The sequence below is a fragment of the Coturnix japonica genome, chromosome Z (genome assembly GCF_054131305.1).
Source record: "Coturnix japonica strain WE chromosome Z, WE-NBRP24, whole genome shotgun sequence".
Taxonomy (NCBI): Eukaryota; Metazoa; Chordata; class Aves; order Galliformes; family Phasianidae; genus Coturnix; species Coturnix japonica.
In genome coordinates, this window is record NC_140702.1 from 55,208,814 (window position 1) to 55,214,813 (window position 6,000).

The following is a 6,000-nucleotide window of genomic DNA, read 5'->3' on the forward strand; positions in this document are numbered from 1 at the left end:
TTACAAAGGTTTTGTAGGATACCAATTTATTTTGAAGATAAGAGGCAGTTCTCATTTCAACAAGCAATTTTTAATGAAACAAGGGCCTGTAATAAAGGAACCTAAGGACTGTCAAGGAACTCAGAGCACAGTTTCAGTTTTCTAGCATTGTATTCCTTTAACTGTGCCATTTGATGGATAATTTAAAACAAATCAGATTATTAAGTTATACTATGAAATGGGAAATTGAATTACCCTTATCTACAAAGTTTTGTCCTGTAATAGAAAAGGAAATGATAATCTGAACTAACTGAAGTGTAATTTAGCACCAGAAGCTTAGGGGAAGGGGTTTGTGTCTGTGTGTGTGTGTTTGTGGGTTTTGATTTTTGTTTTTGTTTAGGTTTTTTTTCCAGATATATTGTTGTCTCGCTTCACATTTGATTACTGGGTATACCAGCATATTTTGCTACTTAGCACAAAAAAAACCAAACCAAACCAAAACAAAAACAAATAAACAAAAAAAACAACTGGAAATAAACCTGAGATAATACAATTTAAAAAAAAAATAAAATAGGCAGTTACATAGTAAGCTACAGTGTGTCTGGTAATTCGGGTTTTTGTAAGTCCTTGTGATCTTAAATCCTGAGAAAGATCTATTTTATTTTATTATTTTATTAGGATTTGATTAATGGTAGGTAGTATCAACAATGTTGGAAAGTTTCTAAATGAAATGTGCCTACAGTAGCTCAGCACAACAACAACAACAAAGGTAAATTATTTTGAAGTTGTATTGCAGAGTAGATTTCAATTGGACCTAAAATAAGGATTTTTCAGCTTCATATTTATCATAGAGATCACAGAAAGGTCCATATCTTGAAGCATTCCTGCGCAGAAAATGTGAATGAAAGCCTTTTGGAGAAGTTCATTATCGTAAGTACAAAAGCCAAACAGTAGTCTTGAATGAGTCCTAAAGAATTCAGATGAGAAGTTACAGAAGTATTTTGTGTAGTTTGAACAGTTAGCTTTAAACCATTTATCCACTTGAATAACAGAAGGGAATGTGATGTCAGGTTGGCTGGTTGATTATTTGCTTTTTATTCCCCCCAAGAGGTCTCTCTGTATACTGTTGTGCACAGATACGGTATAAAAGATTGAGTCAGCTTGGCTATACAAAAAGTAACTCACTTTACATAACTCATTCACGTTCTTCAGGGCAGTCAGTCAGTGAATGAGGTGATCCAGGTAGTCCATCTGAATTTATAGAGGGCTTTCAGAAGCCCCTTCAATGTAGAGAGGCAACAGCGTTCTCCTGAGTATCTTTCATACATACATACATGCTATTTGTGGAATTGAATTCACATAGCATGTGATAAAAACAATAGGCAAGAAAAGGCAACAGTGGACCATGAGAAATCGGCCTATCTGAGCTACTAAGTGCAAAGTTAAATATAAATGTGTGTATATGTGGGTACTCTGGATACAAACTGTGACAAGTTCCTGCTTGTATTCAGGGGTCTAAGTTATGCTTAGAACTTGGCTAGTGACTGCAGACTGCAGGATCAAGAATGTACGTATCTCAGCAAGAAACACGTCCTGGTTCTTGCCTCTCCTGAGAGTTAGATCTATTGGGTATCTGGAGGAAAAGAGCAAGTAAGGAGGCTTGACTTTTTATTTACAAGATTAATCACCAGATTTTTTAAAACTGGTTATCATGTTCAGATGTGTACATGGGGCTAGATTCTACCGATTCAAAATCGTTTTCTGATATTGTGGAAACATCTAAGCAAAGTGTATTTACAAATAATACGTACTGTTTACCCTCCTCAAAAATCCCAGTGAAACAGTGGCTTCACAGGACTTGATACAGTCCTGTGACACTTATTAAGGACAATTATTAGTAACAGTGCATCAGAAGTGGTTAAGAAAACAGCAAGATATTGTTTACTCAGCACCTAGAAATACTGGAAGATACTTAAATTTTCCTGCATTATGTAGGGAAGAGAAGAAAAAATGTTGCATGTCTCCCAAGTAAAGCAGTTGTCTATTAGCCTGCCTTAGTTGTCTGTTACAGGAATATGTATGCAAAGTTGTAGTCAGTCTGTTGAGATGATTTTTTCTAATCAGATGCGAATTTGTCATTGCTGCCTTCTGCTTTAACCAGCGAAGGGAAGTAAAACAACAAACTGAGAAATACTGTGAATTTAAAGCTGAACATATTGCTTATTACAGGCAGTCCCTGATACATTCTTTCCTTATTTCAGTACATTTTCTGGTCAGTGCTTTGATTTTTCAGCATTTTAGTTTACAGACAGTCTGGTAAGTTGTTGCCAAATTGGTATTTTGTCAACATTACATAGAGAGCTGCTCAGAAACGAAATTTGCATTTACTTTCTTCCCTCTCACCCCCTATCTGACCGCTTTTATTGCCTCATTTGGGATGTCTACGCAGCGCTTGAGGAAATCGTCTTGAGTGTTATGATGTGGCTGGGGAAATGTTGCAGTTGCAGTGCCCTTTGCATTGCAGACTGTCTCATTCATTAATGTATTGCATGGGTCATGAGGTTTTTGGCTTCTGACTGTGTGTTTTTCACAAGACAGATTTTCAGCTTGCTGGAGCACTGATGGTGAAGTTCCTTCACCAGCCAGCATCCTAAAGGGTAGCCTTAAAATATGTAAAATATTCCGTAATTACAGTTGGCATAAAATCTCACTGAAAGAAAATAACTTCACTGAAACACCACAGAACTAACTATTAGATATTTTACCAGTACAGATAAATAAATACTTAAACTTCCAGCATTCATGGTCCTTCATTTGCAGCCACTCTTAGCAGACACACATAAAGCAAAATCCAGAGAGAGACAACAATGTTTGACTCAACAGGGAGTACTGCAAGACGTCACTGGAAATGCACAGTAGCAGGTTTCCACGCTTTGCACTTAGACAAATGCAGCAACTATGTAAATTAAATGATTTAAACAGAAGTATTTTAAATGACTAAGCTATGAAAAAGCAGATCACGCCTCTGTGGATATAATCCAAATTTTAAAACAACAGTAAACTGGAAACAACTTTACTGCAGCCCATCACTGTTTAAACTGCAAATGCCAGCATCTTGTGGTACCTGCTTCTAAGTAAGGTGATGTGAGAACTACCCACCTGCCTACAGTGTGGATATCCCCATTTACACTGGATCCCTTTAATAGCCAGTAGGTTTTGATCCATTTAGCTGGAGTACAAATCTGCAGAGCTGAGATGCGCTGAGCTTCAGAAGTACTTTTTGTCTGCCATGGGTGTGATGTGAATGCTAAATGTTTGTGTGTCTCAAAAGGGAGACTAAACAAGCTGGGGGAGGGTGGGGAGGAATCATTAAAGGTTATTAAACACACAGAAGCCACCTCCAGCTTAGAAATCCCTAAAGCGTAAATGGCTGGAGGCTGTGAGAATACTCAAAGGTATACAGCTCAGCAGACGTCCCTGTAGACCTAGGCAGCTGCCTGCATTCTTTCCCTATCAGAAACAGGACGTGGTCTAGATAGAACCACAGCAACCACCTTTGTGTTCTTCTAGACACTCGTATGACTGTAAACAGACCGGTTAAGCGGCTGCTGTCTCCACTGTGAGCATCTGCCGTTCAATCGTCAGTACCGCTTTTCATGTCGGAGAGACGATTAGTTTCTGATCAGTACAACATTATGTAACCAAGGGATGTTAAAGCTGTTGAAATGTCATCTCTAGATCTGACTTGCCAAACTATGCACAGCGTAAATTTGAATTACCTCCTGTGTCTCATGATTCCTCATGCTTTCTGGTGGAGTCATAGATGCTACCAGTGAGTGCAGTAGAACTGTGGAGGGAGTTAAGTATACTCACTTCTCTTGCTGTGACCTCAAATATAGCATCCTTGATTTCCATCAGTGCCTGCCTTTGGATTTCAGACTGATTAAGAAACACAGGAGAGAGAAACTGCAGAGCCCACGTTTGAACTTAAGCCTTTATCTTGAAGCACTCCAGGAGAAGACCACTGAAAGCAATGAAGGAATCCTGAAGGGGGGGATGACTGACTACCTGAATATTATTTTCTTCAAAGAAGGTGGTGAGATCATTCATGTTCAGTCCCTCATCTGTCTGCTTTCTATCCACAGGAAGGAAGGTTATGAGGAAAAGCAGGTAACAAATGCAATTAGCACTCCTTCTGCCGACTTTTACATGTTAGAACAGAGTAGAAAATAATCAGCACCTGGCTCCCCTGCTCACCGATCACAGAGTGCAGCTTAGGAAATTGTCTCAAAACCAGGTTTCACTTCTTGCCTCCTTTTCCCACAGTGCATGATGGCTTATCTTCAAAGCATTCCCATTTCACTATCTTCAGACAATTCTGTTTTGCAGGTGGAAGGCAGCTTTTTGTTTTTCCTCGACTTTGATCATTACCATATGGTCTTTCATACGTGCTCAGGGTCTCTTTCTAGGATCACGATCCATTTTTCCCTTCCTGGCATTTTTTTTTTCTTTTCCTGACCAGATCTCTATTTAGGAAAAAAAAAAAAAAAAAAAAAAAAAAAAAGAGAGAGAGAGAGAGAGAAAGATAAAGTGATGTGGTTCTTGGGAGTACTTTGGATTTCAGACAGAAATAGTTGTATGGTGCCAGGGACATAGATCTGTGGCCTGGCCTGGGGATGAATGTTATCAGGTATGAGGTCTTATCTCAGAGGAATGCTAACCTAAGATGCAAATATCCATAATAGAAAACAAATGGTGTCACAGAAACAAAAATCCAGTTCTTACCGGCGCCTGTTGGGCCTTTTATTCTTTTCCATAGGCACTGCCTTAAAGACTCACAGTCATTCTTCGAGTGATGTGGTTATATGTACTCCATCCTGGTGCTACGTTTTCTGGAGTTTGGAATTTCTTTTTTGGCCAGTAAGCTGAACATCCCACATCTGTGCACTTGAATGACCTTTGCTGTCTCCTGAGGGCATAAAATGGCAGAGCGTAGCCAACCGTCTCATCTGTGATTAGAATTGCTAGCAGTGTCTAGGTACTTAAATCTCTTATCTGTGCCATATCATTAATCTAGTACTAGGGTAGCTCAAAAACAGTTTATTTTTAGGCTTCATTTTGAATTATTTTTAACCTATTAGAGCCCTGTTGTTCGAGTTGTCAGCAACATAAACAGCTCTCAGTCTTGGCAGCTTGCAAAATATTCTGTGAAAAATGAAATAGTGTTTGGAAACGTTGATGCATTGAAATCATTGTGATTTGTGGGGAAATTCTGGCATAAGTGAACATGAGTTTTGAAATAATTTGCAGTTCAGGCACTGAGTTCGGATCAAAACCACTGAACTTGTGTGAGATGAGCCAATAGCTGGAAAGCATACTATCTGGGAAGGCACAGTCGAGGGACTTGCACCTGCTGCTGCTACATCCCAGGCAAATTCCCTGACTGTTAGACTAAGGAATTCCACTCCGTTTTGCTGGCCCAACAAATGCCTAGTTGTCTGCACAGAATAGGTCTGCTCCAGAGAAGGGTCAAACGCTGGGTTTGTTAGGGTGCTTCTCTTCTGTGTGAATGACCTGGGTCTGATTTGGAGCCAGAATTTCAGTCAGGTCTTTATGTCTCCTAGGAAGCTGGTGTGACTGTTATTACTGTTATTAGTTGCTCTGCCTCTATATGGTGCTTTTTACCTTTTTTTTTTTTTTTTTTTTTTTTTTCCCCAAGAAACTTCAAAACACTGGTTTATTTCCAGGCAAGATCCTCAGGGTTAATATTTCCCCACCCACTTCTAGTTAATTTAGAGTATCTTTGCCAGATCACAGGCAGAATATGCTGCCTCTCAAATCTCTGCAAAATTTTGGCTTAGAATGGAAAAGATATATAATTTTCAATGCCATCTTGCACAACAGAATTTACAAACGCTGGATTTCAGAGCATCAGCAACAGAAATCAACAAAACTAGCTTGTATTTTAAAAAACTCCTTGGGCAGCAATAGGTATCTGAATAATAGTTATCTGAATAATAG